The sequence below is a fragment of the Rhinichthys klamathensis genome, unplaced genomic scaffold (genome assembly GCF_029890125.1).
Source record: "Rhinichthys klamathensis goyatoka isolate OS25496 unplaced genomic scaffold, OSU_Roscu_1.1 h1tg000064l_1, whole genome shotgun sequence".
Lineage (NCBI taxonomy): Eukaryota > Metazoa > Chordata > Actinopteri > Cypriniformes > Leuciscidae > Rhinichthys > Rhinichthys klamathensis.
In genome coordinates, this window is record NW_026606607.1 from 1,829,975 (window position 1) to 1,844,268 (window position 14,294).

At 39.0% G+C, this 14,294-nt stretch overlaps 1 protein-coding gene across 4 annotated transcripts in view; it reads left to right on the forward strand.

Moving 5' to 3' along the window:
• dpp6a (dipeptidyl-peptidase 6a) overlaps window positions 1-14,294 on the forward strand; it is a 480,936-nt gene that overhangs the window by 400,252 nt on the left and 66,390 nt on the right. The window lies entirely within an intron of this gene.

Consider the following 14,294-nt stretch of genomic DNA (forward strand, 5'->3'; position numbering starts at 1 on the left):
TCGCGCCGGCGGGACAAGCTCACTTTTTTCCTTATCAGTGCAAAAGAGACTCAAATTACTCTGTTGATTTTGATCTTACATATAAGTAAAAACTAAAACTTAAAGTTTCTGAAATAAGGCCACAAAACATACTAAATATGTGTCCACAAGACTTTTGACTAATGGATGTTGTCGCCTAGAGTTTTTTCTTCAAAATGATCTGAAAATCATCCTGCCTTATCATTCACATAAAACAATAGATTGGTTTAAATTTAAAAATGACACTTTTTGTTTGGAAAGGCAATATGCCCAGGGGTGTGACCTGCTGTGATTCACACCTGAGAAGACAATGGGCCCGCATAATGAGCGCATAATGGGGCTGCATACTAATGACCCTTTCATTCAGGTGTGTCACTGAGCCACAAGAATGCAATGACAATATATATATATATATATATATATATATATATATATATATATATATATATATATATAGGCCTATATAATACAAAATTGGTTCACAGTTCCAATTATTTATTTATTTTTCAAATTGTGCTTGCAAATTGTATAATATCAAATGTAAACATTTCTAGTAATTGTGCAGTTAATTCTCATACTGTTTTTACAGAAAGTTTGGGAATATATCCCAAATGTGTCACTAATAAAACACAATACAAATAATTTAAAGAGGAGGCTTATATTGAGCTTTTAAGATTTACCTAAGATTTATTTATATGTAGCCTACATATATTTTTGCTATTTTAATAAAAAGGTTACAATTACAACAACAATTAAAATTTTAACTATATTTCAAATGTAATCTTTCTTTGTATATACTAAAGTATACATTTTATCATACATATTTCACAGTTGCGGATTAATTAGTTTGAATATAGCCTACAATCGAACAAACACTATAATAACATCTTAGCAAACAAGCTTATTTGATGTGGCAGTATTTTACAGTAAAAACAACATCTTGTCTTTCATATGTAACATATCGTTTTTATGATTAGGACATATAAATGTTAATTTGCAGTTTAATACGTTGCTTATACAAAAATATTTTATTTCAACATATTTCAGTCGATTTTTACTCATCTCAGTATTGGAATATAGTTAGGTAAAAGCTGTTCATTCATTCACACACAAAAACGCGATTCATATTCAAACAGTTTTTTTGTTTACAGACACTATTTCATATCGCGCTTAGAACAAAGCACTTGAAAATAAAGAATGTACCTATTCCTCAGCTGGATCCATTGCTCCTCCAAATGAAACTACCTGCACTTCTGAGGTAATTTTTTCCAGTCTTTTCCAGGATTATTATTAAGATAGTATTATTCCTCACAGCGCCGTAAATATGAGTCTCTTTCGGTGGTTATCCAGCTGATGTGGGCGTGGATCGCCTCAGAGCATTTGTGTTTGAATAGAGCGCGCGCTCCGTGGGCGTGGTCAAATGAACTTTAATGACCTGAGACGAGAACGACTATCATCTCTCTCTTTTCGTACAGATTACATAAAATGAGAAAATGTGTTTTTTATATAAATTACTTCATTTAAAAGAAGATAATTCAGGCTTCATGCCTGTGTGCCTGTATACCTGTTTGACTGAGTATTTGCAGAGTTACAGTTAATTTTTTGGACGCGTTTCAGAATGGACTTCACTGACAGAGAGAACGCAGAACGCGCATCATGTTTATTTTTCTTTATTAGGCGAAAAGCACAACACTTTGTTTTTATTATGAGGTTCCACAAAAAAAATACAAACTTAACAGGATCGAATGATGTACAACACTTATATGTAAGATCAAAATCAACAGAGTAATTTGAGTCTCTTTTGCACTGATAAGGAAAAAAGTGAGCTGGTATCGCCGGCGAGACCGCCGACCCCAGAGGGTTAAGTGTCTATTTTTTGTGGATACTCACAATAAAAACAACGTGTTCTGCTTTTTGTCAAATAAAGAAAAATAAACATGATGCGAATTTTGCCTTCTCTCTGTCAGTGAAGTTAATTCTGAAACGCGTCCGAAAATGAACTGTAACTAAGTAAATACTTGTCACACAGGCACGAAAGATTTTTCGTTATGAAGCTGAAATTCTCTTCTTTTAAATGAAGTAATTTATATAAAAAAACAAATATTCTCAGTTTATGAAATCTGTATGAAAAGAGAGAGATGTCAGTCTTTTTCCTTTCAACTAATTATAGCGTATTACGTCTTAACCCTCTGGGGACCAAGGCTTTTTTGGGGCCCTTGGGATGTTTTGACATGCACTGACATTTGTGCTTTTTTCAGTTATTTATAAACATGTTAATGGCAAAGGTGTAAATTCACTCTATATAGCACAAACGGGGCTACCATAATCTGTGAGCAACATGTATGTACATGTTTGTATTTTTGAGAGAATATTATTTATGCATGGTTATTGAAAAACTTAAAAATAAAAGTTTCTGAAATAAGGCCACAAAACACATATTGATTATTTCTTCACAAGACTTTTGAAAATTGTATCACATAGTCTAGAATATTTGCTCCAAAACTATGTGAGAATCATCCTGACTACTCATTCAGATAAGTCAATAAAGTCTTTTATAATGTGTATGACGTGTTTAGTGTGAGAAAGCTTTATGCAAGGAGGCGTGATCTCTCATTAATATGTATGGCATTTCACACCTGAGAAAGACAAAGACCCTCCCATAATAGCCCTATTAGGTGCTATCAGGCCCCATTACGAGGAGCCTTGCACAAAGAATGAGGAGATTTAAAAAAGAATGGCTTTTAGATTGTTTGGATTTATTTACAACACAACATAATCCAAAGATACACAACAAAGGACAAAAAAGCACATTAGTAAACACACTGATCTAAATACAGAGGCTTGCACAGTCACACAGCATGGTCCCATTCCTGAAACATAGTACATACCTGTCATTTCCAAGGTGTTTGATTTTTCATTACAGTCTCCTGTGAATGTTGAAGTCAGCAGGACTGATATCAAGAGAAACTATATGGCTGCACGACTTTGGGCATGCATTGTAGATTTTTCTGGTTAAAATAGCTTTTTAATTATAGGCTATATATATATATATATATATATATATATATATACACACACACACACACACTGCTTAGAATTAGAAGTGAACACACCCATGCTAAAGTTGACTAAAAAGAGGAATAAAAAAATCTTAATGCCTTAATTAAAAAATGAGGAAAACTCTAACCTTTAGGGACGTGAATAATGTCCCTGAATTCTTTGTGAATGAATAATGTATCGCAAATAAATAAATGTTCTTCTTTAAAATACAGGGTGCATACGTCTGGACACTTCTATCCCCAGAAACTCCTAACAAAAGCTGATGTCTTTATTTTGAAGCTTATTTGAAGCTTATTTGATGCTTATTTGATTTGAAAAACTTTATCCAAAACTAGTCAACGAAATTGTCTTTTATTTCGTCTGTAACAGTGCGTATCTGTGCGTTCATTCATTCATTTACACACACACACACACACACACACACACACACACACACACACACACACACACACACACACACACACACACACACACACACACACACACACACACACACACACACACACACACACACACACAGACAGAGAAACATGATTCACATTTAACCAGTATGCTATTTTTCCGTTTACAGACACTAACGTTATTCTATATCGCGATTAGAACAAAGCACAGCCATAAAACACTTACAGTTCTCAGCTGAATCTCTTGCTCCTCCTCGAAGTGAAAATAAACCAGCACTTCTGTATTAAATGTCCCAGGATTATTCCTCATAGCCGCGCAAGACGAATCTTAATCTGACTAAAAAATATAGTGCGTTTACAGCATTTGCCTGGGGGCGTTTATCTATTTTGCAAATGGCCTCAACACATTATCTTATGAATAGCGCGCACTGCGAGTGGGTGTGAACAAATTACCGATAATGAGCTGAGACAGGAGAAACTGTACTTCTCTTTAGTTTCAGACAGATTACATTGCAGGAGAATATTTGTTTTAAATGTGAATTGTTTTATTTAAAAGTAGAAATTTAAAGCATTCTTTAGACGTATGTTTCATGTTTGTGTGATAAGTATTAGCGGAGTTTCCGTTCATTTTCCAGACATGTTTCAGAAAGATTTTTGCGGAGACAGAGTGAGCTGAAAGCGCACCCTGTTTATTTTATTTATTTAAAAAAAAACACAAGGTTTTGATGTTAATGTGAGTGTACACAAAAAAAGAAGACCCTCTATAGTTTATAATCATGTATTGATTTTATTTATATGACCATAAATGACGGAGTATTTTAAGTCTATGTTGCTGCTATGTGAAAAAAAAACAGCAAAACGCGCGGGTGCGTTCTTGGTCCCCAGAGGGTTAATGTGACCACGCCCACTGAGAGCGCGCGCTATTCAAACGCAAATGTTGAGGCAAGCCATGCCAACGCCCACATCAGCTGGATAAAACATCCAGTTTAATAAGAATCTTGTACTTCACCTCGTCTTGCTGCGCTGTGAGGAATAATACTATTGTAATAATCCTGGAAAAGTTACATCAGAAGAGCTGGTAGTTTCATTTCGAGGAGCACGGATTCAGATGATGCAGTAAGTCATTTATTCTTAAGTGCTTTGTTCTAATCGCGTTATTGAATAGTGTCTGTAAACTGCACAAAAACTGTTTAAATATGAATTGCGTGTCTGTGTGAATGAATGAATGGCACAGACGCGCGCGCGATGTTGTTTTCTACAGATGTACATCGCATCTGTGCGTTCATTCACTCTCGCTCCTACATTAGTAAACGTTATTTTTACATGAACACATCCAAACTATATTGCTATAGCCTACTGAGATTTGTTCTAATCGCGATATAGAACAGTGTATGTAATGACAACATATTGTTGACTAGTTTTGGATAGATTATACATTTTTTACTTTAAAATAGACATCACTTTGAAGGTTTATGTGGCGGCCATAGGTGCTTACCACATTCCTTTGGGTGGAATATCTTTGGGTAAAGATCAGTTGGTATCTCGTTTCCTCCGTGGTACTCTGAGGCTGAGGCCTGCAGCTTGTACCAGGGCGCTGACTTGGGATCTGGCCATTGTCCTTCAAGGCCTTTCCCTGGCTCCCTTTGAGCCACTGGAGGAGGTTCTGACCCTAAAATCTTTGTTCCTCCTCGCTATCACGTCTCTTAAAAGGATAGGAGATTTGCAAGCACTGTCGGTTGCACCCTCGTGCTTGGAATTTGCACCTGGCATGGTTAAAGCGTTCCTTCATCCTAGACCAGGTTATGTTCCCATGGTCCCCACTAATGTGGCCAGATCTATCACGCTGCAGGCCTTTTTGTCCTCCTCCCTTCCAGAACTTGAACCAGGAAAAGAATAATCTGCTATGCCCAGTCAGGGCGCTAGATGCCTATGTCCACAGAGCTGCCCTGTGGCGTAAATCTGAACAGTTGTTCGTATGTTTTGGGCCCCATAACAAAGGGTCCCCTGCATCTAAGCAGAGAATGTGCAAGTGGGTGGTTTAGGCTATCTCACTTGCTTATGAATCGGTCGTACAGCCTTCACCTATGTCTGTCCGTTCCCATTCTACTAGGAGTATGGCGGCCTCCAAGTCCCTTATAACAGGAGTTGCTCTCCAAGATGTTTGTGATGCAGCAGGTTGGTCCTCACCACACACATTTGTAAGGTTCTACTCTTTGAACTTGGACTCTACACCAGGGTCCCAGGTGCTATTGTTCTAGTGCTGCTCCTCGCGATTTCACACTGGACAGACACTTGTCGCTATGGTGGTGTTGGTATAGATGTTCCCTTAGCGTCAATGGACGCAGTGTGAGTTCCCTTGAAAGGGAACGCCTCGGTTAACCTCGGTTCCCTGAAGAGGGAATGAGACGCTGCATCACCTTGCCAAATCTCCTAGGTGCCTGTCAGCGACTACTTCAGACTTTTACGAAGCTAGCGCAGCTCTGTTTTGGTCAGGCTTTGTAATTTCCTGGTTCATGACGTCACCCGCCTCTGACGTTCCGTCACACCATTGGACTGATTTTGTATGTTCTTCAATACATCATCACGCAAAGCGTTCCCTTAGCGTCAATCGACGAAGTGTTATGGTTGTAACCCTCGTTCCCTGAGTAGGGAACGGAGACGTTATGTGGACGAATGGGGTTTCGCTTAGAAAGCCTATCAACTTCGAGAAATATAAAATGAGCCAATGGCAAGAAAATGCGTACTTGCGGCCAGCTGTGCGCCAGTGCGTCCGTGCCGAGCGTGCCCTCGGTCAGGGAGTAAAACAGGTCGCAATGGGACGAGTCGTGGGAGGCAAACAGGTCTACCATTCTCAAGGAAGAGGCTGAGACCGTGAGAGCTCGTCGGCTGCACAATTCAGGGTTCCCGGAATATAAATGGCTCGAAGCGAGCTCAGATGCTTCTGACTCCATAGGAGGAGGTGGCGGGCGAGTTGCGATATACGGCAGAAGCGTAGACCACCTTGTCAGTTGATGTATGCTACTGTCGTGGTATTGTCTGAGCGGACTAGTAATAGTTGGTTCTTGAGCAGCGCCATTTAACGGTGCATAGCAAGGCGTACTGCCAGCAACTCGAGGCAATTGACATGCCAAACGCACTGAGGTCCCGTCCAGGAGCCCGCGGCAGCATGTCCATTGCACATGACGCCCCAGCCCGTGGCGGAGGCATCTGTTGAGACAACTACATGCCTGGAAACTCGATCTAAGGGCACTCCGGCCCATAGAAAAGTGAGATTCGACCATGGTGTGAAGGTCTGACGGCAGGTTGGAGTAACTGGTACTCGGAACGTGCCTTGATGCCATGCCCACCTCGGGACTCGATCGCGAAGCCAGTGCTGAAGCGGTCTAATATGAAACAGTCTGAGCAGCGTTGCTGCAGCTGCGGATGCCATATGCCCCAGGAGCCTCTGAAAAAAACTCAGTGGAACCGCACTCTTACCCTCGAATTGTCTCAGGCAAGTCAGCAGTGACTACGTGCGCTCGCTCTGGGTCAGTCCTGCCCTCGTGCATGTCCCTGAGCATCCGTGCCTGATAAACTTGCAGGCTGGCCATGGCATGCAAAGAGGCGGGTGCCTACCCCGCAGCTCTATAGGACTTCACGACGAGGGTCGACGAAAACCTACAGGCTTTGGAGGGGTGCTTTGGGTCACCACGGGAGGAAGCGCTCTGAGGACACAGGTGCATTGCAACAGAACTTTCCACCAGGGGAACCCCAGTGTACCCGTTGGCAGCGGCCTCATCAAGGGGAGGAAAAGTGGAGAAGGTCGGCGAGTGATCACGGGAAGACAGTGGTGTCTGTGCTAGCACGACCGTAGGCAGCACAGCCGAATCATCATCTCCCGATGACTCGAGCTGCCTTTGGATGCTGCGACGGACATGGTATCGTCATCTGGAGGACCAATGGAAAGAGGGTGTAGATCGGGGTGTGGATGAGGGGACTCTCGCTCTAGTGAGTGCATGGAGTCTCGGCCGCAGTGTCGCGATGGTCATGTTCCCGCAGTGAGAACATGAACCATCCACAAAAGCTGTTTTAGCGTGATCAATGCCCAAACACGCAAAGCAGCTATTGTGCCCATCAGATTGGGAAACCATCCGACCGCAACCAGAATTGCACGGACGAGACATCTTTCACTGTTGTTTTGGAAAGATGTATCGCGCGTACAACTCTAAAATGAGAGGAAATAGACTCCGCAGATGCTGAAGCGACCAGGGAGAAAACACACATCTGGCAATCACTGCACAGATCAGCAGGCAATGTGAATCTGGCTGGAATTTTGCTGTCACACCAACACCTGGAGAGTAGCTCGTCTCGAAGAGTGAAAACTCAGAATGGCTTGTGGAGTGAAGAATATACTTGGCTCCGAAAACATATCTGCATGTTGCCAGCGTCCTTCCTTTTATACCCATTTTATTGCCATTGGCTCGTTTTATATTTCTCGAAAGTTGATAGGCTTATTAAAGCGAAACCCCATTCGTCGTCACGATGTAACTCGTTGTGACTACGAAAGGGAACCGAGGTTACAGTCATAACCGAGGCGATTTTCAGCATCATTCATTACTCTAGTCTTTAGTGTCACATGATACTTTAGAAATCATTCTAATATGCTGATTTGGTGCTCAAGAAACAATCCAGAAATTCCAACAATAATAGTGAAATTTAATTGAATTTCATATTATTATTGTAACCATTATGCATAGGTTTGGTTTCATTTTAATTTTTTTGTCTTTCTGTTCCATTTGTTTTGGTTTTCCCGCCATCATCAGTTACCATGGACACTCATTAATCACCACAGCTGTTAATCTTTATGTTCATCATCTCTAATAAGTGAATGTCTTTACTGTTAATTTGATCAATTAAATGCTTCCTTGCTTTATAAAAGTATTTATTTAATTAAATATATATATATATATGTACTGATGCCTAACAGTAGTGTATTTGTAATAAAACATACTTTTACTTACTCAATTTACTGAAACAGTTTAAACTGATTCACAGAAATGAATCAAATCTACTAATTCTACAATTTGCAAGAAGTAATTAAAGAACATGAAACTTAATTAATTACATCTTTTACATATTTTATATATTGCCAAACTTTAGGTGCTTAGAATATTGTTGTGGTATTGAAATTGATATTGAGTACTGGGAAATTTCACTGGTATTAATATCAACTATTGAAATTACCCCCCCCCCCTAAAACTATAATCACCATTTTCACGTATTTTTAAGTCTTGCTAGTTTAACATTTCAAGTGATTTTATTTTTAAGCCATTCAAGTGCAAGACGATGTGAATGAGAACTCAATGAGGAACTCACACGCTCTTCATGTGATAGATCGTTTCTCACACCTGAAGCACGCACACAGAAAGCCGCCTCTTGCGATTACTGAATTGAGTTCTCTTTTGCGTCTTTTTGAGAAAATACACACAAAATTGTAAAAATAAAAACAGTCTAAAGTGAATGTATAGTGAACGTAAGTAAATACGTACCGATTTGAACTGTACTGCTCTCCTGAAAGACTGATGTCATTATATTATTTATTAAATGTTTGTATTGATTTGGTACAATTTAAGTGCTGGTATTCTACTTTTGGCTTACTATTGTAATGTGGTGATGCCGTTTAAAGAGGCAATGGTCTCTTGCTACACATTCTCACTGAGGGCTAGGCTCCCCAAAGGATGAAATCCTAGAATCCCTGGGTGACAACCCCAATCTGCGGCCACTTCTATCACATAAGATCCCTGAAAAGGGGGCAAAATCCAACAGCAGAAGTCAATCACAAGATTATTTGGAAATAATCTTGGTGGTTTATGGCACACAAAGACACACAAAAGACTCTGACTGAATTTATGATTCCACATGTAGGAGAGCTCACCAGCTCGACTCATCTCAGCGACTTTATGAGTGTGTGTGATACTAAATAATTAGGACATTCTGCTTTTCAGCGCTGTGTCCTAGATGTGTGCATGCCAAATGTGGCATTATGCAATGCATCTCAACATGCATATTTAAACATATGGATCATAAAACACTCACCTCAAACACAAACCGTATTCTGTATGTGAAGACTTGTTTTGAGAATCTCAACTTTTTTTCAGTACAGATGAGCTGTCAGTTCAGAACACCTTGAATGGAAATTAAGCCAGCTCATTATATATTCATGGGCTGCACATTTTCATTGGCTTGGCAGAATAATCTTTCAGGATTTCTTCAGTTGTGTTTGCTCTGGTTTTTATTGTCAATATCAGAAAGCCATTTCTTTCCATTCGATGGAGAAACATTTCATGGATGAAATGGGAATGTGTTTGAATCACAGATGTTTATGGAGATTGCTTGCTTTTATAATATTCACACTGCGTCCCTGTTATTATTTTTAAAGTTACCATGAGACTTTTACACTACCATACAGCTCCACTTTATAGTGTTTTGGAACCAACATTAAAACTCATTTCAAGCCGTCTATACACTATATATTACACGTCTATATATTATACACTGTCAGAAAAAAAAAGCTGTCACTCGGACACTACCCTTTATTTTCTAACATGTACCATTTAGGTACTAATATGCACTCTTTAGGTACAAAAGTGTACCTTTTGAAAGGGTACCGGCCCGGCTTTTGTACTTTTTTCTGAAGCCCCTTTCACACAGAGCGTTGGTCCCAGAAAATTGCCATAGAATTGCTAGAGTGCCTTCTGTGTGAACACAAACGCGTCCTGGGATTGATCACGGGATCGATCCTGGAATGGGGACTTAGTAACATTGCTGGGATCAGTTCCGGAAAGCTTCCTGTGTGAATAAAAGGCAGGACCAATGCCGTAAAGGGTGTGCCGTGATGAGACGTGTTGTCGCAATGACGTAGTTTATCGTGCGACTCCTTCCCTGATCACAACGTAAATAGTCCAGGCCTGGTCCTATCTCGTCCTTCACTGTCATCACTCCTTCTTTTATCCTCCTGTTGCTCCTCCGTGAGAGACACAAAGCCATTGTGGTGCTCATTAGCAATCGCGTCACCGGCCTCACTGACCACAACATTGCCCAACATCAAATGGCAAATGTAATGTAAGCGGAACGAAACCACTCGTTATTGTGTGGTTGACGGACCGCTTATCAGTTTGGACCAATGCAGCGCGAGCCAATCTTAATCAAGCAGCACTGTTACTACACAACGAAATCCAGTAAAGAAAGCATTTGAATTCGCCACTGAAGTAATAACATCGCTGCGAGATCTAGTGAGAAACATTCGCATTTCTCCGTTATTAACGGATCAAACAGCGCTGACGTGGAAACCAGGAAGAAACATTGTGCCATGAATGAACTATCCAGTGTCCACAGATCAGCAACATTCACCATGGATTTACTGTAGTAACACTACAAACTGTAACCATGGAAGTTTGGCAGAAATAGTAGGCTATAATGCTTTCAAGTAACATCACGTAGGTTTTATTTTGACATTATGAATACAATTGCTGCCCTCAAATGTTAATCTGAACTAAAATAAACCTTTGTTTAGAACTACTACAATATTACATTTCATTTTGTCCAAGGAGCTGTTTTGTTTTATAAGCTCCTAAGAAAAGTCAAGTATAGCTCCATCATTGCTCAAAGTTAAAAAATATCATACTTTATGTTAGTTTTAATAAAAATATAATTAAAAAAATTAAATCAAGGAAATTTCTCTGGCATTTCTTTCTTTTTGCTGTATCGGAAACGTACCGAACCGAACCGTGACACAAGTGTATCGTATCGAACCGAACCGTGAATTTTGCGAACCGTTACACCCCTAATATCAGCATCCTAATTTCTAATAACTATATATTTAAACTAATTATACCAAAACTGTAGTCTTAATATTAAAATGAGGACTTATCATCTAAAGTTCTTATCATCTATTTGTGTTATTTCTCCATAAATGCATGCTAGAAAAAACATGGAAAATATCATCTAAAACTCTTTCTAGTCTGTAAATAATTATTTATACAAAACATTTATACAGTGCTACACAATCACAAAATGCTCCTCATTATTCAGACAATATCATATAAAAAAGTCAGCAGCTGATATTATATATAACTTACCCTTGATGTTCACTTAGAACTGCTGTGCGAGAGTAAATCACAGAGTTTAATGAGTCTTGTCACTTAATCAGACCGCTGCAGGACGTGATTATATATGATCACAGAGGGAGTCTTTTTTTTTTTTTTGATATTCTTCCTCTAAGGTGTGGAGAAATTTTAGATTTTAGAATTTTAGATTTTTTTTATTCATGTCTAATTATTAGACCACACTACATTATTAGGCCAATGAATCACAAGTGAGCATGTTTATCAGGTGCTTCATACCCCTCAAAAATATTTGCTATCACTTGTAATAAATATACTAGATGAAAGTGAAATTTTGCAGGTAAAAAGAAGTTGAAATACACTACAATGATATCTATATTAAATACAATTAAGCATGCATGAAACTCAGAAAACACCCTTTGATATATATTTGGTTTTAAATTGTTTACATTTGCATTGAAAAATCTTAAATATTGTTCCCTTACACATATACTCTGAGTTTGCTTTGTTTACTGTTCCTCAAACATGCCTGAATAAATCAGTGTGTGTCATCCAGTGCGGCCTGAAGTGGCTGTGGTGTGTTTAAGAGGGGATTACAAATCAATGCTTCTCCTGAGCTTGTTCACTGTCAATAGTCTGATATGTTATCAACACCCCTAACACTCAGTGCAGTACATGAACTTCCAGTAAAACATCACATAAAAACAGCATCAAGATGTTCATGATCAAATTGGACACTGTTTCCATTGATTTGAGTTGGGTCAGCTTGCAACAGTATATATTTTTGCAAACATGATAGAAACAAAAATGGATTCACAACACGTAAAAATTTGATAGGACCTAGATCCCTTTCTACAGCCAACGGTGGGTTTACAAGCACCCACACATACTGATGACAGTGTAATAAATTCAAGAGTATTGACCTGGTCCGGGTGCCAAATTTTTACTCTAGCCATTTTCTCTGTTTAAAATAAATGTAATAAAATGCAAGGCATTGCTAGAGGGCATTATAAGTCTGCATGTCTATGGTTATTGTTAATTGGCATTAGAGGTCAGATTTCTATACAAAACCTCTAAATAAATGACTTTTATTAGGGTTATTAGAGTGTTGTGGAACACCCTTTCAAATCTTTCTGTGTGTATTAGTAGTTGCAACCCCAAAATACCGCTACATGTGATTGATGCACTGTGACACCCATTGAAATAAACTAAACTTAATTATGATATATATTTTTATCATTAAAGGAATAAATTAATGAATTGACTGCAGTAATGGAACCACTAACTGATATTTTAGCCATAACATTAGCGGAAAGATCTAAATATGTAATGAAGTTGCACTTGGAAGCACAACAAGAAAATTAGCTTTAATTACAGTATTCGATGAAGGTCAAAGTAAATGAGAAGCGCTGGGAAAAAAATACAATACTGCAGTCACAGACATTCCTATCTGGGGATATAGATTTCTCAGAGGACTGTCGGGTTAGCTGAAAAAACATTAGGCAATTTGCACTTTAATTTCTACAGAGGTTGTGCAAGCCAAACACTGACATGTTTGATTCAGGCAAAGTATGTCTGAGACACAAATTGACCTGACCTTTTCAGGGAAAACTATTTCTGTTTGAATAGTTTAGTGTGAAGAGATATACAACAAAAAGTTGTATGCCAAAAAATAAATAAATCAAAATAGTAAATAAATGAAATTATTGCTATATGTCCAAGTAAAATGAGCTTTTTCATCAGATTTTTCATCAAATTTTATTTGGTTAAAATACATTAAATCATTTTCAAATGTTGTCAACATTTGAAACTCTACATTCATTATAGTCATTCTTGCTGCTGGTCCAAAATTTTAAACATGTGTGAAGGCTCTTGGATTTGGTCTGCTCAAGGAGTGGTCTCTCATGGAAGGTTTTCCTTTTAAAAGTCAAAATGTCCTGTCATCTTCCCTCAGGACCCTCTTATCTTTTCTTAAGCATGGAATATGTTTTTCTTATTGTTTCCGAGTGCAGAGGTTATTTTAAAGATAGTGCTGTGGAGGTTGTTTAAATGAAGCCATCAGGTGACTCTTCTGAATGCTCAAGAGATGATCTTAGCTTGGATACTGACACTCAATCCCAAGGAGAAAAATTACAGTTTGTGTAAAAGCCTGAAAGTAACATGGAAGGACACCTTTGTATCTGGGCCCTGTCCCGAATGGCACCTTAAATGGCCTTCCTCTGAGTCCGCACTTTCGTGACGTAACTGGACTGACTTTGACTGTCGGTAACAAGTCTGCTGCGGAGCTCGGTTCGGAAAAAGTGTGCATCTAGGGCTCATATCGACCACAAAGGGGGTGCTCACGAGCACCCTTCTGAAACCTAAAATGACTCAATAGGACACACCCCACGGTCTCATGGACTTAACGGACAAGTGCACGTGGCAGCCATTGTAAGTCCACAAAACCGAAAGTGCATATGAAGTGTGCCATTTGGGACAGGGCCTGCATGAGCTCTCTCAGTCAAACTGTACTATGAACTCATTAACTTTCAGAACTGAAAACCTCCCCTGTCCAAAAAAGAGTTTCGACTTAAATGCAAAAACGACTCAAAAACTTTGTTACGTACATAAAAATGCCTGTTCGGTTATCAAACACTTGGCCTGCCAAGTCAAGATGAAAGCAAGATAAGTACGACTAGTCACAAAAAGCAGAAGTACTCACATTTAAATTTGC